The sequence below is a fragment of the Podarcis liolepis genome (genome assembly GCF_965112155.1).
Source record: "Podarcis liolepis genome assembly, chromosome: 1".
NCBI classification, from domain to species: Eukaryota; Metazoa; Chordata; class Lepidosauria; order Squamata; family Lacertidae; genus Podarcis; species Podarcis liolepis.
The window spans coordinates 139351519-139378732 of NC_139554.1; the positions used below are offsets into that span (position 1 = coordinate 139351519).

At 50.2% G+C, this 27214-nt stretch overlaps 2 long non-coding RNA genes across 2 annotated transcripts; one reads left to right on the forward strand and one right to left on the reverse strand.

Annotated features, from left to right (window-relative positions):
* Nucleotides 1–15508: 15508 nt before the first annotated feature.
* Nucleotides 15509–22494, reverse strand: LOC310705185. Its single transcript, XR_014525190.1, has 3 exons — nt 22378–22494; nt 18739–18814; nt 15509–15922 (listed from the first exon to the last, which is right to left on the reverse strand). It is a non-coding gene; the product is annotated as an uncharacterized lncRNA (long non-coding RNA).
* LOC310705190 lies at nt 21805–22384 on the forward strand. The gene is made up of 2 exons (XR_014525191.1): nt 21805–21948; nt 22091–22384. It is a non-coding gene; the product is annotated as an uncharacterized lncRNA (long non-coding RNA).
* Nucleotides 22495–27214: the final 4720 nt, after the last annotated feature.

Consider the following 27214-nt stretch of genomic DNA (forward strand, 5'->3'; position numbering starts at 1 on the left):
GGAGACAGAGGCACTGGGGCCCAGCCAGACGCATCAGTGAAGCAGTCCCCAGCGATATTGCAACCCATGGACCCCCTCCCACCCAAACCAGTAGTGCAGCTCACAGCGTCTCTCCAGCTACCCAATGGCGTCACTATCGAAGTGCCGCTTTCTGTGGATTCTGGAAGCAACGCAGACTTTATAGCACAAGATTTTGTGGAGCAGCACGCTATAAAGCTACTGCCTGCCACTCTGCCCCTGCAAGTCGTCACAGTGGATGGCAGAGAGTTGCTAGGGGGGCAGGTGGTGCAGCAGACGCCACCAATGGTGATGCGCCTTGGCAACCACAGGGAAGTCATCAGTTTTAATGTCACCCAACTGTCGGACACGCCCATTGTGTTGGGCATGAGTTGGCTGGACAGGCACAGTCCGACACTGGCTTGGTACCAGAGACAGCTGATCTTCGGCTCCTCTTATTGCGCAGAACACTGCATCCTGCCCAGACAGGAGGGGGAGGAGGAGGAATCACAACTGCAGTTGGGAACGTTGCAAGCAGTCCCCCACAAATACGCAGACTTTCTGGAGGTCTTCTGCGAGAAAGAGGCAGACAAGCTACCACCGCACAGGCAATATGACTGCAAGATTGACCTCCTACCAGGGGCGACGCTACCGAAAGGGAAGCTGTATTCCATGTCTGAGGACGAATTACAGGAACTCAAACAGTTCATAGATCACAATTTGCAGCGCGGTTTCATCCGGGAGTCCAGGGCAGTAGGGGGCAGTCCTGTTTTCTTCGTGAAGAAGAAAGACACGCCCCAAAAAAGACTGGTGGTGGATTTTCGCCTCTTAAACAAGATGACCAAGCCCTCTGATTTCCCCATGCCCAGGATTGACGACCTACTGGCGACGGTGCGCAAGGGACGCGTGTTCACCAAGTTGGACCTGCGAGGGGCGTACAATCTCATCCGCATGAGGGAGGGCGATGAGTGGAAGACAGCCATGTTCACGCCTCTGGGCACCTACGAATACAGAGTGATGCCGTTTGGATTGCAAAACGGTTCTCACTGTTTTCAAGCTTTCATGCATCACGTGTTGGCGGGACTCCTTTACAAGAAGTGCGTCTGCTTTCTGGATGACATCCTGATATTCTCCGAATCGCAGCAAGCACATGACCAAGACGTTCGGGAGGTGCTGAAGAGGCTGCAGCAGCATAGACTGTACGCCAAACTGGAGAAGTGCCAGTTCGACACGACGGAGGTGGATTTCTTGGGTTACAAGTTGTCGGACAAGGGGCTAGCCATGGACAGCGCCAAGGTTCGCGCGGTGTTGGATTGGAAGAGCCCGCGCAACCGGAAGGAGGTCCAGCGGTTTGTCGGCTTCGCCAACTTCTATCGCAAGTTTATCAAGGGGTTCGCGATGCAGACGGCGGCCATTACGGACACGCTAAGCTCCAAGAAAAAGAAATTCATCTGGACGGAGCAGGCGGAGCAGTCCTTTCAGGCACTCAAGCGTCTCTTCGCGTCGGAAGAGCAACTGCTGCATATCGACCCCAGCAGACCGATGCGGGTAGAGACAGACGCGTCCGATAGAGCAGTGGGAGCTGTCCTGCTGCAAAGGGACCCACAGGGGGTCTGGAGGCCGGGAGCGTTCTACTCCAGAAAGCTCAGCAAGTCGGAGCAGAACTACACCATCTGGGACAGGGAGTTGCTTGCCATTCATGCAGCTTTCAAGGCGTGGAGGCACTTCCTGATCGGCGCCAAGCACACGGTGCAGGTCTGCACGGACCACAAGAATCTGGAGCACTGGCGCACGGCTCAGTTCCTGAACCAGAGGCAGATACGTTGGGCGGAGTTCTTTGCTGACTTCAATTTCCGAATAGAGTACGTCCCAGGCGACACCAACATCATGGCGGATGCACTGTCCCGAAAACCGCAATACCTCGAAGAGGCGACGCCAGCGGCAGCCATGCACATCTTCGCGCCAACAGCGTGGGCGTGCGCTTCAGCCACAGTAGACCTGGATGCGGTGCGGCGGGCGTTGCAGGACGACTCATTCGCGCAGGCGAAGATGGCAGAGGTGCACAAGGGCACGGCGAAGGGCGACGAGTTCCAGATACGAGACGGCTTGCTCTTACGTAAAGGGGCCGTCTACGTGCCGGGAGACGAACTTCGCGCCAGGGTACTGCAGCAGCTGCACGACGCACCCACGGCCGGGCACTTTGGCACGGAAAAAACGGTGGAATTAGTCGCAAGGGACTTTTGGTGGCCCAGACTGAGAGGGGAAGTCGCGGACTACGTTGCGAGGTGCGACACCTGCCAGAGGGCCAAACCGGTGCACAAACCACCGGCGGGACTGCTGGAACCGCTGCAAACGCCGTTTGAACCGTGGGAGAGAGTGGCTCTGGACTTTGTTACGGATCTACCCAGCTCGAGAGGCAAGACAGCTGTACTAGTGGTGGTGGACTTGTTCACCAAGATGGCACATTTCATACCGTGTGCGAAGGTGGCCACGGCAGAACAAACGGCCAAACTGTTCATAGATCACGTGTTCAAAGTGCACGGGCTGCCGCGATCTATACTGTCCGACCGCGGCCGCCAGTTCATCTCGAATTTCTGGCAGAAGCTGATGGGCTTCCTGAACGTCAAGATCAACCTGACATCAGCGAGACACCCGCAGACCAATGGGCAAGCGGAGAGGGTCAATGCCATCATGCAGCAGTACCTGAGATGCTATGCCAATCAACAGCCTGCGACGTGGGTGGATTACCTGCCGCTCGCCGAGTTCGCCTACAACAACACGAAACACGTGTCCACAGGGGTGACGCCGTTCTTCGCCAACAATGGGAGGAATCCCAGAACCTTCCCGGGACTGGACAGAGTGGGGGAAGGGGAACAGCAGACGGCGGACGCCTTCGCATCTGAGTTGCAAGAGGTCCACGATCAACTCAGACGGCAGCTGGAGCTGGCGAAGCACACATACAAAGTGCAAGCTGACAAGCACAGGCGAGTTGGCGAAGAGATCCGAGTGGGAGACTGGGTCTGGTTGGCAGCCCACGCAGTGCCGACCAGATCGTTAGCCAAGAGGAAGCTGGGGCACAAGCAACTCGGTCCATACCGAGTCGAAGCGCAGATCAACCCGGTGGCTTTCAGGCTGGTGCTACCGGAGGGTTCCAGAATGCATCCGGTGTTCCACAGGTCGGTGCTCACTCCCTACAGGGCACCTCACAGGTTCCAGGAACCGGGAACAGCACCGAGTCAGTCTCCGGAGCGAACGGAGGCGGGGAGATTGCCACAGCAGGACCCCATCAACGAAGTCACGGAGATTTTGGACTCCAGATGGGGGGAAGACGGAGTAGAATATCTCCTAGCAAGGGAGGGCACCCGGGCCAGCACGAATAGCTGGGTGCCGGACTACGCCTTGGAGGAACCCCTGCTCAAGGACGAGTTTCATGCCCTTTTCCCACACAGACCTATGCCAGCGGGCTTCTTCGACGACTGGTTGTTCACGCCCACGCTTTCCTCCAGCACGTTCCATGGCTTCGACTCAGACGGGGAGCCCGCACAGCGCACACGTTCCCCAGAGGGGTCACCGGAGGGTTCGGCGTCCGACAACTCGTATTGGTGGGACGATCGGCCAGAGGAGCAGTGGCGCCGGAAGTGGCAGGAGATGCCAGGTCCAGCGACAGACGCAGAGACTGACATGGACGTGTGCGGGGAGGATCTCGGTTTCGAGCACGGCGGCACCGAAATGGAAGCAGAGCAAATCACCGTTGACGAACGCGGGGAGGAAGACTCGGAGATCTTCAGTTGGCGGCCAGCAACGGGGAGCGAACTGTATCCGACATTCACTCCCGTGATGACGGAGAACCCACCAACCACCCTGGAAAGCGGGGAGGGGGGAAGGGGGGGCTTCGAGGGGGGGATGGATGTCAGGGGTTCAGGAGCAGAGACGCAGAGAAGGGAGGAGACAGAGAGCGAGGGGGAGGAATACGAAGGAAGGATGAGTGGGGATGACGACCCGAGATCACCGAGCCTGTCTAGTGAGTCCGAGGATTCCCAGAAGGGAGCGCCAGCAGTCAGAGCAAGGGGGGAGAGCAGGGGGACACCCCAGGAAGAAGGGTCCAGAGAGGGATCAGAGAGCAGCAGTTGGAGATCGGGACCCACGTGCCCAGCCGGGAGTAGCGGGGAGAGAGGGGACCAGATATCGGGCTCAGGAGACGTTCAGAAAGAGGGAGGGCATGAGTCAGGAGTAGTCACGCCCACCTCGGGGAGCGAGGAAACGGTCAAGAGGAAAGTAGAGAGTTGGGCGCGCGCGCCAAGTTCAAATGTAGCGGAAGCTGGCGCAGTCAGCAGCCCAGAGAGTGAGCCAAGTCCTAAAGCCCGCCGCAAGGAGGCGGAAGGGACAGGGGGGTCCGCGTCAGAAGGGAGTAGGAAGGGAGAGACCCAGGGGGGCAGAAGGACCCAGAGACGGAAGGAAAGGCGCAGGAGGTGGAGCAAGGCTAGGGTATTAAGCTGGTGCGCTAGAGGCGGAGACTCAGACGGGTCATCCGTCGCTCTGACCTAGAAGAGGTAGGGCTGCACATTGCAGTTTGGAAATGGAACCTGTAATCCAATAAAGACTCTTTTAAACTGAACGCTGGATGACTTGGTCCTATGTGAGCTGGGACTGGGTGGCAGCCCTGACAACAACTAACTCCAAAGAAGCAATTAGATATACGTAATGTTAATAGGAATATCAGCTTCCTAACAATTATAAATCTATTTAACACTGGGTAATCTCCATAATGTACAATCAGGATCACTTAAACAACGCTTTGCAGATTAATTTTTAATTCTAACTTTTTCTAGCATGGTGTTTGGAAGAGAGAAAAACAGTGATGTTTGAACTCTAAATAAAATGTTCTTTCCCCTGTCAATACAGTATTTTATTTACATTTTTTTATTTCATAGATTAATTTTAGGCCATTTAAGAACAAAAGAACTGCTAAGTGCTAAAAGTTCCCACAATACAGTACCATTTCTCAGTACCATATACATAAAAAAGGTAAAGGATCCCTGACAGTTAAGTCCAGTCACAGACGACTCTGGGGTTGTGGAACTCATCTCGCTTTATAGGCCGAGGGAGCCGGTGTTTGTATGCAGACAGTTTTTCCAGGTCATGTGGCCAGCATGACTAAGTCACTTCTGGAGAAACCAGAGCAACTCACGGAAACGCTGTTTACCTTCCCACCGGAGCGGTACCTATTTATCTACTTGCACTTTTTGGAGTGCTTTCCAACTGCTCGGTTGGCAGGAGCTAGGACCGAGCAATGGGAGCTCACCCTGTCACAGGGATTCGAATTACCAACCTTCTGATCAGCAAGCCCAAGAGGCTCAGTGGCTTAGACCACAGCGCCACCCGCGTCCCTACCATATACATATATGTATACAAATTTGCAAAGTTTTTACCTTGCCTCTCGTGAACACTGAACTGAAGGGAAATGAGACCCACCCAACATGAAGCAAAAATAAAAGTCAGGAACCAACACTGTATTTCAAGTATTAGAAGAAATATAGTGCTACTTTTAAATAACAATTATAATTACAATAATAAAATATTCTAACTAGAATGAATCCCTGTAGCCCATAGGAAGAAATATAACTTCTACAGTAAATGGAGTTTTATTGTTCTCACTTGAGTGGTCTCCATTTTGCATTTGTGTGGCCTCCATCCAATGAGATTTAAATATTACAGAGCATTGCTTTATCATGCAAATTTATCTTACTTGTTAAAAAGCATAATGGCATCCACTTCCATGAGAAAAGTTATTACCAGATCCATTGCAGTACTTTCCATCAAGCAATAAGATTATTCCCATTCAAACAACAATAATTTTATATAAGTTGGAATCTAGATACAAATGTCTGTAAGTTTCTTATCACAATAAATGCAATAGAAATGTGCTTTAAAAATGGGTTGATTTGTTTTGGTTAACTGTTTGTATCTGCTGCTTGGTGAATGTGCTTATATGTAACATTGATGCAAATTCATGATTGCGCAGAAGGGGCTTTGGGTTGCATTCAGGAACATTTCCTTGAGCTTGGTATAGTCAAACATCCACAGATGAAGTTTCATAGATACCCATACATACATACATACATACAGGGAACATTGTGTTGACAATGCAATATTGTGAACTGGCCTTTAGAATTTAGAGAAAACACAAAACTGTTTTCTCTGTGCGTGCAAATATCCATGTCAATTTATAATAAAATATCTGTTTTTCTGCAAGTAGTTTCAATATCCCCTCCCTTAGAAGATGTGATTGTTGAGTACAGAAAGAAGGGAAATCTTTCGACTTCAAACAACATTTGCTTATCCTCTAGTATTTGATCCACTGCAAGTAGATAGCTCCTTTTCATGAAGCTGCTCTTAACTGTTCTGTGGAGGCAGATTTTCATATTTCCTAAAACTAGAATATGCCCCTAAAATAAATAAGAAGAAAATGACCATTGACCATGATAACTGAGGCTGATCATCTGGAGTGAACCATATGGCTTACCCCCATCCTATGTTGTATTTTGCTATGGTTATTGGGCGTGTGGGGGAAAGGGCTATTCTTATACCTTGAAATACTGTTAACTTTCACAATAGGTTTATACAGCTCTGGGATCTTCCTCTCGATCATTGGTCTGAGGTTCTCTTTCAACTTCTTGTAGTTCTTTTTCAATTCTTGTTGATATTCCCTTTGGTCAGCAGTAAGCAGGCACTTATTTTTCCCCACTGCTTCACCACATCTGTTCCCAAAAAAATGAAGAAAACAATTCACACTTGTCAGGGGTTCAGGAGCAGAGGCGAGGGCTAGGGAGGAAACAGAGAGCGAGGGGGAGGAGGCAGAAGAAAAGATGAGTGATGACGACGACCCGAGATCTCCGAGTCTTTCCAGTGAATCAGAAGATTCACAGAAAGGAGCACCAGTAGCCAGGGCAAGGGGGGAGACTAGGGGGACACCCCAGGAAGATAGAGCCAGAGGGGACTCAGAGGGGAGCAGTTGGAAATCGGGACCAGCGTCACCGCCAGAGAGCAGGGAAGAGGAAGGGCGCCAGGGATCAAGCGCTGGCAGCTCACAACAGGAGGGAGGGCACGAGTCAGGAGTGGCCACACCTCCATCGGGGAGCGAAGAGACGGTTAGACGGAAAGTGGAAGGTTGGGCGCACGCGCCAAGTTCAAATGCACAGGAAGGTGACGCAGTAGGCAGCCCGGAAAGGGAGCCCGGTCCTAAAGCCCGGCGCAAGGAGACAGGAGGGTCCGGGGGGTCAGCGTCAGAAGAATCCCGGAAGGAAGAGACCCCGGGGGGCAGAGGGACCCAGAGAAGAACAGTCAGGCGGAAAAGGTGGAGCAGGGCTAGGATATTAAGTTGGTGCACAAGGGGCGGAGACTCAGACGGAGCTTCGCCGATCTAAGCATAAGACGTAGAGTTGCACGCAGCAGCTTGAGAATGGAAACTGTAACTCAATAAAGACTTTTATTTAATGATCGCTGGCTAGCGTGATCCTCTGTGAGCTAGGATCTAGAAGCAACTCTGACAGTAAGCTCCGTCCCTTAAATTGTGGGCATCCACGGCCTCGCGGAGAGGAGAGAAAGCGGGTGCCTACTAGCGAGCTCACGAACGGCAGACAACATGACGGCCGAACAGCAGATAGCGGAACTCAGAGAAGCAGTGTCACGACTGAATGCCGAGGCTCTGGCATCCAGGAAGAGAGAGGAGGACGCAGCTGCCGCCTACAGGGATCTCCAGGTCAGGTTGGAAGTGCTTACGAAGCAAGGGCAACAGACACCCAAACCAGAGGGGATTGGGTTGGGGAGACGCACAGGCGGTCTGGTCTCTCACTTCGATGGGAATTTGCAACAGTACCCCAACTTTAGAGCAGATGTAATGTGTGCACTGCAACTGCTGCACAAAGACTTTAGAGATGAAGAAGAGAAGGTGGGGTTCATCATGTCCCATTTGCATGGAGACGCTAAAGCATGGCTGCGCAATTTGTGGAGAGATAAGGATCCGGCGCTCCAAAATGCGGATGCCTTTATTAAAGCGATGGATGGGTGTTTTTTATCAAGCATTGACGTGGATCTTGCCCGGAAGGAGGTGCATGGACTAAGGCAAGGGAGGGCCAGCGTAAGGCAGTACCATGCCCGCTTTTTCGCTTTGGTCAGTGCCCTGGAATGGGACAGAGATTCGGCCCCTGTAAGAGACCTGTTTTGGGAGGGATTGCACAGCTCGGTTAAAGATGAAATTGCGAGGGGGGAGAGACCCCGAACCACGCAGGAGATCGTTCAGAGGGCGCTGGCGGTGGGGGTGCGGCTGGAAGAACGTCCGTGGAGCAGGGACGAAGGGCGTGGAGGGCGCGAACCAGCCAGGGGCTCCTCCTTCCTTCCCAGAGAAGCAGCGCGTGCGCAATCCACGCCTCCGCCAGGAGGAGGGGCGGAACCTATGGAGGTTGGAGGTGCAAGGGCTCAGTCAGCAGCCAGAGCCCTAGCACCGGCAACAGTGAAAGCGAAGCCTCCTAGAGGGAACAGGAAGTGTTACATATGTGATGATCCACAGCATATGGCGAAAGAGTGTCCCCGGAGGCTCCACAAGCACACTGCAGCCTCAGCAATGGTAACTGCAGCAGCGCAGCAAGCAGAACCACAGCAGGGAAACGACGCAGTCTGGCTGGAGGAAGAGGCACTGGGGCCCAGCCAGACGTGTCAGTGAAGAAGTCCCCGGAGATTTTACGGCCCATGGACCCCCTCCCGCCCAAACCAGTAGTAAGGCTCACTGCATCTCTCCAGCTGCCCAATGGAATCACCATGGACGTGCCAATCACCATTGACTCAGGAAGCAATGCGGACTTTATAGGGCAGGACTTCGTCAACCGGCACACTATACAGTTGCTGCCTGCCACGCTGCCCCTGCAGGTTGTCACGGTGGATGGCAGGGAGCTGCTAGGGGGGCAAGTGGTGAAGCAGACGCCACCAATGGTGATGCGACTTGGGAATCACAGGGAAGTCATCAGCTTCAACGTCACTCAACTATCGGACACGCCCATTGTATTGGGCATGAGTTGGCTGGACAAGCACAGCCCGACGCTGGCTTGGTACCAGAGGCAGCTGACCTTCGGCTCTTCCTTTTGCGCCGAACACTGCATCGTGCCCCGGCAGGAAGGAGAGGAAGAGGAGTCACAGCTGCAACTAGGCACGCTGCAAGCGGTTCCCCACAAGTACGCAGAATTTTTGGAGGTTTTCTGCGAGAAGGAGGCAGACAGGCTACCCCCCCACAGACCATATGACTGCAAAATTGACCTGCTGCCGGGGGCGGCGCTGCCTAAAGGGAAGCTGTATTCCATGTCTGAGGACGAACGGCAGGAACTCAAGGAGTTCATAGATCATAATTTGGAGCGCGGTTTCATCCGAGAGTCCAAGGCAGTGGGGGGCAGTCCGGTTTTCTTTGTTAAGAAGCGGGACACGCCCCAAAAAAGACTCGTAGTGGACTACCGCATTTTGAACAGTGTGACCAAGCCATCGGACTTCCCCATGCCCCGAATCGACGACCTCCTCGCAAAGGTACGCAAGGGCAGCGTGTTCACCAAGTTGGACCTGCGAGGGGCGTACAACCTCATTCGCATGCGGGAAGGAGATGAGTGGAAGACAGCCATGTTCACGCCCCTGGGCACCTACGAATATAGAGTTATGCCTTTTGGATTGCAAAATGGCTCCCACGTTTTTCAAGCTTTCATGCATCACGTGTTGGCGGGGCTCCTCTACAAGACGTGCGTCTGTTTCTTGGATGACATCCTGATCTTTTCGGAATCGCAGCAGGAGCATGACAGACACGTCAGGGAAGTGCTGAGCAGGCTACAGCAACATAGGCTTTACGCCAAGCTGGAGAAGTGCCAATTCGACGTGACGGAGGTGGATTTCCTGGGCTACAAGTTGTCTGACAAAGGGCTCGCCATGGACAGTGCCAAGGTTCGAGCAGTGTTGGATTGGAAAAGCCCACGCAACCGGAAGGAGGTCCAAAGGTTTGTCGGCTTCGCGAACTTCTATCGCAAGTTTATCAAAGGCTTTGCTATGCAGACAGCGGCCATCACGGACACGCTCAGCTCCAAGAAAAAGAAGTTCATCTGGACAGAGCAGGCGGAGCAGTCCTTTCAGGCACTCAAGCGTCTCTTCGCGTCGGAAGAGCAGCTGCTTCATGTCAACCCCAGCAGGCCGATGAGGGTGGAGACAGACGCTTCGGACAGAGCCGTCGGAGCAGTCCTGCTGCAGAAGGACCCGCAGGGGGTTTGGAGACCGGGAGCGTTTTACTCGAGGAAGCTCAGCAAGTCCGAACAGAACTACACCATCTGGGACAGGGAGTTGCTGGCCATTCATGCAGCCTTCAAAGCGTGGAGGCACTTCCTGATCGGCGCCAAGCACACGGTGCAGGTCTGCACAGACCACAAGAATCTGGAGCACTGGCGCACGGCACAGTTCCTGAACCAGAGGCAAATACGTTGGGCTGAGTTTTTTGCGAACTTCGACTTCCGCATAGAGTATGTCCCGGGGGACACCAACATCATGGCAGATGCTCTCTCCCGTAAGCCACAGTATCTGGAGGAGGCAACGCCAGCGGCCGCTATGCACATCTTCGCACCGACAGTGTGGGCGTGCGCTGCGGCAACAGTTGACCTGGAGGCGGTGCGACGAGCGTTGCAGGATGACTCCTTCGCGCAAGCAAAGATGGCAGAGGTGCACAGGGGCACGGCAGCGACCGACGAGTTCCAGCTGCGAGATGGATTGCTCATCCGTAAAGGGGCCATCTACGTGCCGGGAGACGAACTTCGCGCCAAGGTACTGCAGCAGCTGCACGACGCGCCCACTGCCGGGCACTTTGGCAAGGAGAAGACGATGGAATTAGTCGCCAGAGACTTCTGGTGGCCCGGAATGAGAGGGGAAGTCGCGGACTACGTGGCGAGGTGTGACACCTGCCAGAGGGCCAAACCAGTGCACAGACCGCCGGCCGGACTGCTGGAACCGCTGCAAACGCCGTTCGAACCATGGGAGAGAGTGGCCCTGGACTTTGTCACGGATCTGCCCAGCTCGAGGGGCAAGACGGCAGTGCTGGTGGTGGTGGACTTGTTCTCCAAGATGGCACATTTCATTCCGTGTGCGAAGGTGGCCACGGCGGAACAAACCGCCAAACTATTCATAGATCACGTGTTCAAGGTTCACGGTCTGCCGCGGTCTATTCTGTCCGACCGAGGGCGACAGTTCATCTCGAACTTCTGGCAGAAGCTGATGGGCTTCCTGAACGTCAAGATCAACCTGGCGTCGGCGAGACACCCGCAGACCAACGGGCAAGCGGAGCGGGTCAATGCCATCATGCAGCAGTACCTGAGATGTTATGCGAATCAACAGCCTGCGAAGTGGGTGGATTACCTGCCTCTCGCCGAGTTCGCCTACAACAACACGAAGCACGTGTCCACGGGGGTCACGCCGTTCTTCGTCAACAACGGGAGGCACCCCAGAACCTTCCCGGGACTGGAAAGAATGGGGGAGGGGGAGCCGCAGACAGCAGATGCGTTCGCGTCGGAGTTGCAGGAGGTCCACGATCAGCTGCGGCGGCACCTGGAGCTGGCTAAACACGCATACAAGGTACAAGCGGACAAACACAGAAGGCTTGGCGAAGAGATCCATGTGGGAGACTGGGTCTGGTTAGCGGCCCACGCAGTGCCGGCCAGGTCGTTGGCGAAGAAGAAACTAGGGCATAAACAACTGGGGCCCTACCAAGTCGAAGAGCAGGTCAACCCGGTGGCCTTCAGGCTGGCGCTTCCGGAGGGCTCCAGGATGCATCCGGTGTTCCACAGATCGGTGCTCACTCCCTACAAGGCACCTCACAGGTTTCAGGAACCAGGAACGGCACCGAGTCCGCTCCGAGAGAGAACCGGGCACGGGGGAGTGGCACAGGAGGAGCGCATCAACGAAGTCACGGAGATTTTGGACTCCAGATGGGGGGAAGAGGGGGTAGAATACCTTCTCGCCAAGAAGGGCACCCCGGCCAGTGCCAACAGCTGGGTGCCGGGCTACGCTTTAGACGAACCTCTGCTCAAAGAAGAGTTTCATGCCCTCTTCCCACATAGGCCAATGCCAGCAGACTTTTTCGACGACTGGCTTTTCACGCCCACGCTTTCAGCCAGCACGTTCCGGGGGTTCGACTCGGACGAGGAACCGACACGAGACGCCCGTTCTCAAGAGGGGTCACCCTCGGGATCTGCTTCAGAACCCTTGTATTGGTGGGATGATCGACCAGAGGAGCAGTTCCGCAGAAAGTGGCTGGAGGGTCCAGGACGAGCAACGTCTCCAGAAGGAAGCGAGGGAGAGACGGACATGGACGTTTTCGGGGACGACCCGGGTTTCGAGCACGGCGGCACAGAGATGGAAGCGGAGGTGACCGTCGTCGACGAGAGCAGGGAGGAAGAACCGGAAGACTTCAGATGGAGGCCCGTCACGGGAAGCGAACTGTACCCGACATTCGTCCCCTTGACACGGCAGCACCCAGCTCCCGCACCGGAAGGAGGGGAGGGGGGAAGAGGGGGCTTCGAGGGGGGGATGGATGTCAGGGGTTCAGGAGCAGAGGCGAGGGCTAGGGAGGAAACAGAGAGCGAGGGGGAGGAGGCAGAAGAAAAGATGAGTGATGACGACGACCCGAGATCTCCGAGTCTTTCCAGTGAATCAAAAGATTCACAGAAAGGAGCACCAGTAGCCAGGGCAAGGGGGGAGACTAGGGGGACACCCCAGGAAGATAGAGCCAGAGGGGACTCAGAGGGGAGCAGTTGGAAATCGGGACCAGCGTCACCGCCAGAGAGCAGGGAAGAGGAAGGGCGCCAGGGATCAAGCGCTGGCAGCTCACAACAGGAGGGAGGGCACGAGTCAGGAGTGGCCACACCTCCATCGGGGAGCGAAGAGACGGTTAGACGGAAGGTGGAAGGTTGGGCGCGCGCGCCAAGTTCAAATGCACAGGAAGGTGACGCAGTAGGCAGCCCGGAAAGGGAGCCCGGTCCTAAAGCCCGGCGCAAGGAGACAGGAGGGTCCGGGGGGTCAGCGTCAGAAGAATCCCGGAAGGAAGAGACCCCGGGGGGCAGAGGGACCCAGAGAAGAACAGTCAGGCGGAAAAGGTGGAGCAGGGCTAGGATATTAAGTTGGTGCACAAGGGGCGGAGACTCAGACGGAGCTTCGCCGATCTAAGCATAAGACGTAGAGTTGCACGCAGCAGCTTGAGAATGGAAACTGTAACTCAATAAAGACTTTTATTTAATGATCGCTGGCTAGCGTGATCCTCTGTGAGCTAGGATCTAGAAGCAACTCTGACAACACTGATAAATTTCACCACAGTATTGGACCATAAAGTTTTGTTTTTGTCTGGGACCAAGCATGACTTAGGTGGGGCAAGTGAAGGAAAAGCCATCAAAATTTAGAGGGTGGATGTGGAATTCAGCATCTGGGTAACCTAGGGTTTCATTTCAACAAAAGGAATCTAGCAAAAGAAGAGCCTTCAAAGTGTGTGCAAAATAACTGATGAAATCTCAGGCACCAGAAAGTGGGTCAGCAACTGTTATGTACTGAGTTGAATAGGATCCAAACTGAAGCAGTCTGATTGGTCCTAGAACAATAGGATCCAAATTGCAGCAGTCTGATTAGTTCTAGAACAATAGGATTCAGAATGCAGCAGTCTGATTGGTCCTAGAACAATGCAGCAGTATGATTGGTTGGCAGGAACCACCCAATCCTGCTCCAGATAGAAGTGAATCCACAACCTGATTGGCTTACAGTAGAATGAACTACTGCTGAACTACTAATGGGTCGGCGCCTTGCAATCAGATTGGACTGCCTTCACCCCGATAGAGCTCAGGATGAGGTAGTGGTGGGGGAAGGCAGGAACCCCCGGACCTTCGAGGCCCAGGACCCAGTGTATGCAAAGAATTTTGGGGCAGGCCCAGCATGGGTACCCGCCACAGTCACCAGGGTCACTGGCCCAGTGTCGTACGAGGTGCTAATGGATGGGGGGCAATGCTGGCGCCGCCACTGCGACCAGATACGGCGACGATTCCCGGGAGAAACCCAGGAGGAGGACAGGTCAGAGGAGTCCCAAGGGAACAGTGGGGCAGCGAGGCCCATAGAGCAGGAGGGGCCAGCAGGAGAGGCAGAATCAGTAAATACAGAGAGGACCCGTGAGGCCGAAAGGACACCGGAACCAGAACCACGACTGAGCGAGCCGGTTGCACCAGACCAAGCAGCCCCATCACAGCCAGCATCCTTGGAACACGAGCCAGAACCTGGAGCCCGGACCAGGGAACACCCCAGGCCGCAACGCACACGTAGGCCGCCGGCATACCTTGAGGACTATGAATGCGACCTCCCGGGCAGGACTGGAACTTAGAGGGGTGGGGTGTTATGTACTGAGTTGAATAGGATCCAAACTGAAGCAGTCTGATTAGTCCTAGAACAATAGGATTCAGAATGCAGCAGTCTGATTGGTCCTAGAACAATGCAGCAGTATGATTGGTTGGCAGGAACCACCCAATCCTGCTCCAGATAGAAGTGAATCCACAACCTGATTGGCTTACAGTAGAATTCCGGAATTAGCCAATCATGTGCAGCCCATTGTGTAAATAATGTATATAAAGCAGATACTGTGAGGGGACTTTTATTCATTCCTCCTCACCACTATGAGCTGAATAAAGAGCATGAAATCACTTTGCGACTCTGAGTATATTTCAGCAACCATGGGGAGGGACTCATAGAATTGTAGAGTTGGAAGGCACCCCAAGGGTCATGTAGTGCAGTGCAGGATTCGCAACTGAAGCATCCATATAGAATCAATAGTTCAGTGCATTTCCCCATGACCAACAAAAGCAGAATATGGCTGTCGCTTTATATACACTCCTAGGCAAGTCCTACTAAACTTAAGTTTTACTCCTGAGTAAACATGCACTGCAAATCATGTGCATTCTTAACTTATAGAGAAGTTTTTAAAATGTACAATTTGGATTGGAATAAGTGGGCAGCAGAATAGGACAAAGTATTTATTCATGCTGTGCATAATGAATGCATGGTACTAAAAAGCCACAGGATGTGCTCATGGTCACTGGCTTATAAGGGAATCAGACAAAATCATGGAGGAGTGGTCTGCCCATAGGAGAAGTGATAGATCCCTGTACAAAGGCAGTATGTCTCTGAATTCTAGTTGCTGGGGAGCAACAATTGGGGAGGGCTGTTGCTGGCTTTCCTGGAGGCATCTGATTGGCTACTGGAGGAAGAAAGGCTCTTGGCTTTTGGTCTGACCCAGCAGGAGGTTTCTTGGCTTCTTATAGCACATAATTTGTAAATCACATTTGCACCCCCAACCCCCCACCCCGGTTTTAGCCTTATTCACTTATTTGGTCTTCTGTTCTTGCTCAAATACTATGTGGTATCTGGCCACCCTACTACAAAGTAGTACTACAAAATCACACATTACAAAGATCACTAATTTTCTATACTGTGTATAGAGATTTATTTATTTGGAACATTTGTGCCTCGCTGTTCAGCCAACAAGGCCACCAGACAACTTAAATGCAATCAAAGCAAGATGGTCCCTACCCACAGGCAAAGGGGGCAGGGAGGGAAGAGGAATATCAAATCTCAGTCACAAATCACTAAACAGTTGTTCCTATGCTGACCAGCTGGCACAGTTCAGGGGCTGGAGGTGCCTGAAGGAGCTGGACCTCCAGCAAAGCTCTCCCACTGATGGCTGCCCCAGATAACAGTTGTGGGGAGAGGAGGCCTGAGGGAGCTGTCCTGTCACAGCAGAGCCAGTGGAGGGAGCTCTGCTTCACAGCTCTCACGGAAGTACTGTAGTTTGGATACTACGGGCTCCTCTGCAAAGCTGAAAGCAATTGCTCTGTGAAATAAATAAAAAATTCAGCGTGTAGAAATCCTTTCACTATGTGTCTGTTTTGTATTTAATGCTTCACAGCCACCAAGTGCTAATCAGCTTGAAGCATGCTACAAGTCTTTCATAACATTATTGATATAAGTAAAGAAACATCTCATGTGGGAAAAATAGACACAATGTTTCCTTAAGAATTAAAAATTCCAGCACTCTCCATATGCAGCAGAATGAGGTGGCCAAATGGACCATACTACCTCAAGCTACAGGTGGGGAATAACGCTTCTATGCGTAAAAACCAAAGCCTAGCACATCATAGAGAAGGTACTTGTCAATTTAAAAAGCTAGCCTTTCCCCTGCTTTGCTGGCTTTCTAGTTGCAGGGAACTTTTAGTGTGTGAAAGCAATTTTCAATAAACTCTTGCAGTTTATTCGACAGTTTCAGATGTCTTTGTGTTGTTGTAAACAAAATCTGTCCTTATTCCTTTATTGGAGAACCTTGTAGGTTCTCCATCGGCAGGAGAAAATAACAGAGGCCAACCAGAGAATATTGAGAAGCAAAGCAGTTAGTAAGCCTGATCTTTATTAAACTGTTGCAACAGGGTGCTCCTCTCACACGCAGGAGAGAGGAGGAGCACCGCGAACAATGTGTGCTTGCCATTTTGAAATTCCCTGCCCTGGAGCTCAAGACCACCCCCACAAACATCATACCTACATCACAGAAAAGGGAAATTTCTACAATAGAAATTTGAATGTTGTTTTTCCTGTCTGCCAGGTTATCTGATAATGCCTTATCTGATTGCCTTTCCTGGTAGTCTGGCCATTCCTTTGAGATGGTAATTACCCAATTCCTGAGACAATGGGAAGCAAAGACAGACCACTGAATACATAACAGTGAAAATACATTATTCCTTTCCACTTGGGATAATCTTACCATAAATGCCCAAAACTAGCCTGACTAAGGAGTGGTGGAGAGGTATACTTCTGAATATTCAATAATTCTATAACATTTGCAGTATCAGATTGAGGTCTGCTGCTTCACATCAACAAGCTGAAAGGATTTACTCCATGACTTTATACTTTCCTTAATGGTAAATATTAAGTAGGGTAGACAAATTGCAGCATTGAGTTATTGTAGTTCCCATGCCAATATTGTGTTGTTTAGTCGTTTAGTCGTGTCCGGCTCGCCAGGCACTCCTGTCTTTCGCCATTTAAAATTCCTTCTTGCTCCCTGTCAGTGGAGGCTCATCCTTAAGGGGGACTGGGGCACTGCTCCACCAAGCTCAATTGCTTCTCTGCTGTCCTCCAACAGCCTGCTTCTTTCTTACATCCTCTCTAGGGTTGGCATGAGCAGTGAGCTCTTTCCTCCTCAGTCTCAGGCTGCCTTTGCAGAACTCAACGAGGGGAGAGGGGCATGCCCCACATGTCCAGGGGAGGAGAGGGGCAGGGAAGCTGCTGCTCAGGCTCCTTGAGTGCGCCAGGTCAGACGTGACCCGGAGGCGGAGCTGCTGCTGTGACTGGGAGCGAGGTGCACTGCGGCCACCCACCCTCCTGCTCTCTTCCCTGGGTCAGGCCTAACATAAGGACAGAACTCTGGCCAGCAGAAGCACAGCAGCTTAGGTCAGCTCCTTCTCACACAGAGCCAGGCACCAATGAGGGAGCCTGCTTTGGGGGCACCTATTTGTGCCCCCTGCCACAAATTTGTGCCCCCACAGCCCACACATGCTACACTGTAGTTGGCTTCATCCATGGGCGTAGCCAGCATTTTTGTTAGTGGGGGCAGGCCTTTTGTTAGGGGGTCAGAACCTCAGTTAGCTATGTATTTTTATTTATTTTTATTTAGTTGGCCCCCCTTGGCCACATCCATGGCTCCATCTATCATAACATTTTGGAAATGCCCTGACCCACCCACCCCAACACTGATGTTGATTTTCTGAGATATCAGGCGCTCAAGCACAAGATTCCACCTAAACATTAGGAAGAACTTCCTGACAGTAAGAGCTGTTCGACAGTGGAATTTGCTGCCAAGGAGTGTGGTGGAGTCTCCTACTTTGGAGGTCTTTAAGCAGAGGCTTGACAACCATATGTCAGGAGTGCTCTGATGGTGTTTCCTGCTTGGCAGGGGGTTGGACTCGATGGCCCTTGTGGTCTCTTCCAACTCTATGATTCTATGATTCTAAGTCAAACATAAAGAATCGCTGCTGTTTCTTTTTGTGTAGCCTGTTTAGACTGGAAATTTGCCTCAGTTTTTTATTCTCTAAGGAAGGTTCTGTAAAGTGCAGGATAATGTAGTAGCTCACAGCATGGCAGGATGATCCCAAGAAGCTCAGTTAGTTGGGGACATGGGCATAACCAGGGGGTGAAGCGGCCACCCCTAAATCAAGTAAATAAATAAAAATACAGAGAGTCTGATATTCTAGATGCAATCACACTTCTTCCTTAGGGCAGCCTCCTATTCATTTATTTCTTGTTGAAAGATAAAGAAGTGTTTTGCAGAAACTAGCAACAACCTTATATATCAAGAAGACACATGTAGTTCATAGTAACTGTCTTTCAGGGCAGTTTGCCTAGGAACAAAATCAAGTGTTGCTATGAACAGTGACTAGTCACTAGAATAATAAAATGAAAGCTGGAGGTGGGGTTCGGGGTGGGGTTAGTCTTTCTTTAAACAAACATGTAAGTATGGATGCTAAGCAGAAGAAGAAGTAAGACAAGCGTTTCTGTGGGGGAGGGAGTTTATTGACTGCTCAGATATAAGACTCACAACATCATTTTATAACCAAAGAAAGTGCCTTTATGTGACCATTAAAACAAATCAACTGGAATTACCGGTATATTCACAGAAAGCCTTTAGCAGAATCATTTCCTGTCCTCGGAATCCAGCTGGAAGTGTTGGGCGAGCCGACTGCATAATCAAAAAGGCCAGTAAGTTACCGTGAGACAAACAGAGGAAGCTGTGTTCCTTTTCAAATCTGTCTGTCAACAGTCACACACACCAAGCAAAAGCCACCCATAACAGACGTTTTCCTTGATAAATGGGAGAACTGTCTGATAATCAACAACCATATCATTTTATCCAGTAGTATTAGTTTGATCTGACGGAAACTGCACATTTCCCGAGAAGCACTGAAAGAATGCTTCATTTAACTACAAAACCCCAAATCTGGGATCCCATCACAACTGATGTTTGGTAAAAGTTTTGCAGCAAAACCCCCACATTTTGTAACACCCCATAGAGTAATTGATACATCAAACCGGGGTTCATAATTAATATCCAAAACCCAACATTGTCCGGTTCACTCCAAACTGGTGCCAAAGTCTGGCAAAAGTTTTGCAGCATTTTGCCAGACATTGTAGAATTTTTTTAGCATTTTGCCCGACAAACCAAGTAAGTGACAGGGGTCATAAGGTCACCCCAAGACCCAACATTGCCTGATTCACTCCAAATCAAGGCCAAAGTCTGGCAAAATGTTTGCAGTAAAAACCGCATGTTTTGCAGTGCCCCCCAAACGGAGTGGTTCCTAGCACATCAGGAGGAAGAGTCAAGACAACCAAAAGTGGATAAATAGGTTGTATTTATTAAATATAACAACTTGAGGATCGGCACAACTAGTCAGATTCGACCAATGTAACCAAATCAAATTACTGGTTAAGTCTGGGCAGGTGTGCTTGTTCACCTCCACCCACAAACACGCAAGTGCTCAAACAGAGCTCTTTGCAGATCCTTAAGAATCATGTCACAACCCAAATCAGAAAGATGCATACCACCAGGTCTATACAACTGTGGGGCACAGAACATAATTCTGCCATGAGGGATATAAGCACCCACATTTTCAAACACAAACATCGTTGTAGAATGATTAGCTTTATGTCTTGCCCATCCACCTTCTTAGGAAGGCTGCCCCCACTCCATAAGCACCTCTACAACATTCCAAACCAAACTATGATAAACTCAGGGATGAGGAAGCACAGCTGATATTTAGTGATCTCAACTGAATTTACCTCACCAGATTGTTATCCCCAAGATGGATGACCAGAATATCAGGGTTAGGGTTAGGGCTAGGGCAGGGGATAGGTGGACGTTCAGGGTTAGGGTTAGTGCCTGGGGTTTTTTTTTCATGCTTTTTAAGCTTCTAATGATATTGCTTCATTTTTATGAGACTGGATAATTCCAAAAAGTAAGCAAACTACCTGAAACGTAGCAAAACTAAGAGAAATGTGAAAACCAAAAGTGAGATACCAGAAACCCAACAAGGAAGGAATTCATGAAAAAGGAAAATTGCCAGACAGAGACTTTAATCAAATCATTACCAAATTCACCAGAATCCCAAAACCAATTGAAAAGAAGCAGAAATGTGAGAAGCAGAAGAAATACCACCAGAAACCCCCCAAAAGAGGGGAAAAGTAAATTGCGCAGAAACCCCAAAGCCAGTTAAACCTTAGTTTTGCATGGTGTGGGGGTGATTTTGCTTTTCCCTGAGATGTTTACTGCGTGAGTTTCTTGAATTTCTATTCAATTGGTTTTCTCATCTTTGGTGGATGTGGTTTGTTTCTGTTGTTTCTGGTTTGTTTTTGGGATTATGTTGAATTTTTTCTGTGGTTTTCGTTTCATAGATTCTTTTATATAAATTACAATTGTGAAATATACTCAGAGTCTTGTATGTATTTCATGCTCTTTATTGCCCCCCCCCAAACCTCAGGCTTTTATATACATTATTTACACAATGAGTCCCGTCTGACTGGCTAACTCTGCTTCCCTCTTGGAGCCTGATTGGCCTGCAGGAAAAGACCAATCAGTTGTTGCATTCTAGGATCCAAGGTTAGTACATAACAGATTGGGTGCTGGATTTATGGTGAGTTTGCTTCATTTCTAGGTTTTTTGGGTTTTGCACCTTTGAGAATATTAATTTGTATGAGATCTGATAATCCCAAGAATAAAAGGAAAACCACCAGAAATGAAGCAAAACCACCAGAAATGTCTAATGACCATTCCAACAATGAAGTCAACCACTAAAAACACAAAAACCTACTGAAAAGAAGCAGAAGAACCATGTAAAAGCAACATCAATGGAAACTGACAAAGAAGCCAACCAACCCCAAACAAAGCAGATTCACCAGAAACCCCCAAAGCATTCAAAAGTATTACCACAAGAATGCAAAAACAAGAAAACTTCTCAAAAGAAGCAATAAAGCAAAAGTCCAAAAAACAAGCTAAACCAATGGAAAAGAAATGAAGCCAGCTGCAAACGAAGCACATTCACCAGAAACCCAAGACTAAGTGAAAACTAGTATGCTGTGTTGGTTAATTTCTGTTGCTTGAAGTGCTTTTGGACTCCCACAAATTGCATGCTTGTTGAGTTTCTGGTTTTGCTTTTTAAAAACTGGTTTCCAGTTTCTTGTGGCATTGCTTTGTAATTGGTGGCTTTACTGCTTTTTTGTTTTCTGCTGATTTGTTTAATTTGGGGTGGTTTTGCTTGTTTTTTTGCATTTAATTGTTTTGCTTCTTTTACTTTGAATGGTTCTGCGGTTTTGGGTGAGATTGTTTCTTTTCCATTGATTTGGCTTGGTTTTCATGTCTCCTGGTTTTGCCTCATTTTGGGAATATTTCTTGGTTTTTGTGCTTCTGGTGCTTCTTCAATTTTTTGGCATAACCAAGCCAAAACACCAGAAACACAGAAACAAATCATAAAGAAGCAGAGCTACCAGAAATCCAAAGCAAATTAATCAGAAATCCAAACAACCTATGAAGATGATGCAATACCAAAAGAAACACAAAAGCCAATTAAAAAACTGCTAAATGAAGCAACACCACAAGAAACAAAGAAAGCCTCATGACCTACGAAATGAAGCAATAACACAAAACACCACAAAAAGAAGCAAAGCATTTAGGATTAGGTTTGGGTAAAGGTTAGGGTTACAGTGAGAGTTGGGTTTGAGTTGGATTAGGATTAGGAGTTAAAGTTGGGGTTGAGTTACGGTAAGAGAAGAACAGCAGAAGGAGAAATATAATTTTATTATTTAGGGTTAGGGTTAAATTAGGCTTAGGTTTAGACTGAGGCTTAGGTTTGGGTTAAGTTTAGGGTTAGAGTGAGGATTAGGTTTGAGTTAGGGTGAGCATTCGGGTTAAGGTTTGGTATTGGGTTGGATGTGAGTTAGGGTAAGAGAAGAACAGCAGCAGGAGCAATATAATTTTATTATTTATACTCCACCCAAGTCACTTGTGGCCGCTTTCAATAAAAGGTAAAAACATGAGCGCACTCGTAAGTGAATGCTCATGAATGTAGAAACTCTTACTTCCCATAGAATTCCCAAAGAAGACCTGGGAATTGTAGCTCTGAGCTTCTTTGCAGAGGGTTGGACTAGATGACCCTTGGGTTCCCCTTCCATCTCTACTAGGATGCTCCCTGTCTCACACTCACTCACTCACTCACTCACACACTCCTCCTCTCCTTTTCCTGGCAGTTTCACCTTTTTCTGCACTCCTAGCTCGGAAGGGCAGAAGAGCCTGTGCTGCCGCCATCTTGGGCGAGGGCAGGGGTACCGGAAGGAGATGCCACCGGAGGAGAGGCAAGAGGACAGAAAGGGGAGGGAAACGGGCGGAAGAGCCTGTGCTGCCGCCATCTTGGGCGAGGGCAGGGGTACCGGAAGGAGATGCCACCGGAGGAGAGGCAAGAGGACAGGAAGGGGAGGGAAACGGGCGGAAGAGCCTGTGCTGCCGCCATCTTGGGCCAGGGCAGGGGTACCGGAAGGAGATGCCACCGGAGGAGAGGCAAGAGGACAGGAAGAGGAGGGAAACGGGCGGAAGAGCCTGTGCTGCCGCCATCTTGGGCGAGGGCAGGGGTACCGGAAGAAGGTGCCAGCGGAGGAGAGGCAAGAGGACAGGAAGGGGAGGGAAACGGGCGGAAGAGCCTGTGCTGCCGCCATCTTGGGCGAGGGCAGGGGTACCGGAAGGAGATGCCACCGGAGGAGAGGCAAGAGGACAGAAAGGGGAGGGAAACGGGCGGAAGAGCCTGTGCTGCCGCCATCTTGGGCGAGGGCAGGGGTACCGGAAGGAGATGCCACCGGAGGAGAGGCAAGAGGACAGAAAGGGGAGGGAAACGGGCGGAAGAGCCTGTGCTGCCGCCATCTTGGGCGAGGGCAGGGGTACCGGAAGGAGATGCCACCGGAGGAGAGGCAAGAGGACAGGAAGGGGAGGGAAACGGGCGGAAGAGCCTGTGCAGCCGCCATCTTGGGCGAGGGCAGGGGTACCGGAAGGAGATGCCACCGGAGGAGAGGCAAGAGGACAGGAAGGGGAGGGAAACGGGCGGAAGAGCCTGTGCAGCCGCCATCTTGGGCGAGGGCAGGGGTACCGGAAGGAGATGCCACCGGAGGAGAGGCAAGAGGACAGGAAGGGGAGGGAAACGGGCGGAAGAGCCTGTGCAGCCGCCATCTTGGGCGAGGGCAGGGGTACCGGAAGGAGATGCCACCGGAGGAGAGGCAAGAGGACAGGAAGGGGAGGGAAACGGGCGGAAGAGCCTGTGCTGCCGCCATCTTGGGCCAGGGCAGGGGTACCGGAAGGAGATGCCACCGGAGGAGAGGCAAGAGGACAGGTAGGGGAGGGAAACGGGCGGAAGAGCCTGTGCAGCCGCCATCTTGGGCGAGGGCAGGGGTACCGGAAGGAGATGCCACCGGAGGAGAGGCAAGAGGACAGAAAGGGGAGGGAAACGGGCGGAAGAGCCTGTGCTGCCGCCATCTTGGGCGAGGGCAGGGGTACCGGAAGGAGATGCCACCGGAGGAGAGGCAAGAGGACAGGAAGGGGAGGGAAACGGGCGGAAGAGCCTGTGCTGCCGCCATCTTGGGCGAGGGCAGGGGTACCGGAAGGAGATGCCACCGGAGGAGAGGCAAGAGGACAGGAAGGGGAGGGAAACGGGCGGAAGAGCCTGTGCAGCCGCCATCTTGGGCGAGGGCAGGGGTACCGGAAGGAGATGCCACCGGAGGAGAGGCAAGAGGACAGAAAGGGGAGGGAAACGGGCGGAAGAGGCGCTGCGACGTTGGGCCAGCAGAGACGTGCCGAGCCAGGCTGGCCCTCTCTCTTTCTCCCGCCCACTCTCTCTCGACCCCGCTCTCCCCAGGGGGCAGCCCCGCCCCCCGCCCCGCCCTCACCTGCCTTTCTCCCCCAGTGGCCTTCCTCTCGTGCCCCTTGGCGGAGGGATGGGGCGGGTGGGCCGCGGAAGTTTATATACAAGAATATACATACCTAGATATAGGTGTCCGTTTGTAAATATATAAAAATAAAACGGATATATGTATATGTGTGTGTATATATGCAGTGCTTCTTTTCTAAAAAAAATGATTGGGGGTACTCTCATTTTGACTCAAGAAAATCGCCATTTTTTAGTTCAAACCGGGAAAAATAAATACAGTAAATGGACAAAAGTACATTCACAAAATGTTTTATGCATTCCTCTGTGCCCCCCCCCCCAGAAAAAAGCACTGTATATGTTCTGCCAAGGGCAGGGTTATTTCTGGATCTGGAGCCAATAAGCACACCAGTGGATGAAGAATAAGCAATGCTTTATTTGCATAAGGGTTTTTTTTGTTTTTTTAATAATAAATTTTATTGATTTTCCATGCAATTATACATTTTTATCCAAAATACAACAAATTATCTCCTTTTTTGAACTTCCTTCAGCGTCTCTGATAATCATCCATATTTATAACTTTAATTACACATTCCCTTCTTTCGTATTGCCATTATACCTCCCTTCCCCCACTATTTCATATTAATAATATTTCTCTATTTTTACAGTGCCTCTTGAAATCCCACTAGAGTTGTGTTCACGCCGCATACGTTTTTCAGATAATCTACGAACTTTCCCCAGTCTTCGATGAACTTTTGGTCTTTGGTGTATCTGATTTTCCCAGTTAATTTGTCCAATTCCGCATAATCTGTCAATTTCAGTCTCCATTCTTTTATCGTCGGTATTTCCTCTTGCTTCCATTTCTGGGCCAACAAGATTCTGGCTGCCGTTGCTGCATATTGAAAGAGTTTACAGTCTTTTCTTCTTATGTCCTTTCCTAAGATCTCTAAAAGAAAAGCCTCCGTTTTTTTTGCAAAAGTCAGTGGCGTAGCGTGGGTTGTCAGCACCCGGGGCAAGGCAAGTAATTTGCGCCCCCTAACCCGTGGATTTGCGCCCCCTAACCCGTGGATTTGCGCCCCCTAACCCTAACCCCCAGATGTTGCGCCCGGTGCGGCCGGCCCCCCCTGCACCCCCCACGCTACGCCACTGGCAAAAGTATATCTTAACAGTTTTTTCATTTTATTGTATATCATTTCCCAAAAGCTTTTCACTTTCTTACATTCCCACCACACATGAAAGAACGTCCCTTCTTTTTCTTTACATTTCCAACATTTGTTACACGTCTTATACATCTTTGCTAACTTTACAGGTGTGATGTACCATCTGTAAAACATTTTCATAACATTTTCTTTCAGTGCCGTGCATGCAGTAAATTTTATATTCTCTTTCCACAATTTTTCCCATTCATCAAATTGAATATTATACCCAAAATCTTTGGCCCACTGTATCATTACCGATTTAACCTCTTCATCTTTCGTATGCCATTCCAACAATATCTTATACATTTTTGACCGAGTTTTATATTAATTGTTTATTATGTCTATTTGAAATTTAGATTCTTTTTCTACATAATCCCTTTCTTTTAAGTCTTTTTTAAACATTTCATTTACTTGAAAGTAATGCAACCAATCATATACATAATCTTTAACTTGTTCAAATGGTTTCAATTTCCATTTTCCTCCTTCTTTAATTACCAATTCACCATATGTACTCCAATTACCTCTCATATTAATTTTCTTAACACTCATTACCTCCAGCGGAGATAGCCAATAAGGGACTTTTGGCTCCAATATATTTTTGTATCTATCCCATACTTCTATTAAAGAACTCCTGAAAATGTGGTTTCCCGCTCAGGCTTGTGCGATTTTGAATATGACACCTGAAGCTGGAGGATGCCCCACGGCGATTGGTGGAGCTGGGATTGGGCTGAGGTGGGTGATGAAGGTGGGGCTCACACAAGGCACCCCTAAGTGTCCGGGTCAGGAGGGATGACCATTGAGTGCCTCCAGCTCACAACCCTGTGTGGTGGGCTGAGGGGATGGGAATGAATCATCCCAATAACAATTTACACCCAGCTGGGTGTGAATGGAGCTGATTCAGCCCTCTCTTTCTCTCCCGATAAGTATTTTCTATTTTCTAGGGTGCTAGTCTCCGTCCAGGTGGGCGCCGTGCCACCCGCCTCGCAAGCGAGACTCTTCCGCTACCACTACCAGCTTTCCAGGGAGAAAGTGGCAAGTCAGGGTTTGCTTGGGCCAAAGGAAGAGCCTCCGGCACTTGAATCCACTGCCCACCTGACTCTTCTTTTCATCTCTCAGCTGGCACCGAGTTCTGGTTGGGCCTGGCAAGAGGAGAAGCTTCTGGTCGACAGCGGTGGCAAGTTTCAGGCAAGCCTTCTCAGAAAGTTTGGGGGCTGTGGGACTGCCTACCACTGGAGTTGCTATAATAATGAATTTTCCTTATGTTATTCCTGTTAAACTCCTTTTAAAGGTGACAGTGTTTGTCCACTTTTGGGACTGCCTGCCACTGGATGCCCTATAAAGATATGGGGCTTTTCAGCATGAAAAAGAAATCCCAATGACCCCTTTGGGACTCACTGCTACAGTGCCGGGGGGGGGGCTTTGGAACTCCCTGCCACTTTGAAATGCCTCTCTGGGCGAGGCGTTCAGCAGGTGGTGGGTTCGAATTCCTCCCTGGCAGGAATGCAGACTTAAAGCTGCTAGTCTGAACCCGTGTCTTGCGGTGGACAACATAGCGTACGCAGCCGGAGGTGGGTGCGAGGAGCAGTGCCAGGGGAGCAGCAAGGAAGGTGAAGAAGCCCAGCAATATGTGGATCCAGGGTTTGAGAGACAGTATTTTTGCACGGCTTCTTTCCGGCCAGAGCAAAGAAAAGTGACCATGAGAGTAGAGATAATTTATTAAATTTATCTGCTTTATCTGGTTCAATAATTATAATAATTATAATTATTATTTAATTATATATTCTAATTTTAATAATTACAATTACAATAAAAAAAGTAATCAAAATTACAATAAGAAAAATTGCAATCATTATTATAATTATAATCACGATAGCAATTTTTCTTTCTAAACACACAGACACAGGTAGAAGCCCAGAATGGTAGAGCTAGAAGGGACCCTGGTGGTCATCCAGTCCAATCCCCTGCAATGCACACACAGGCACATAC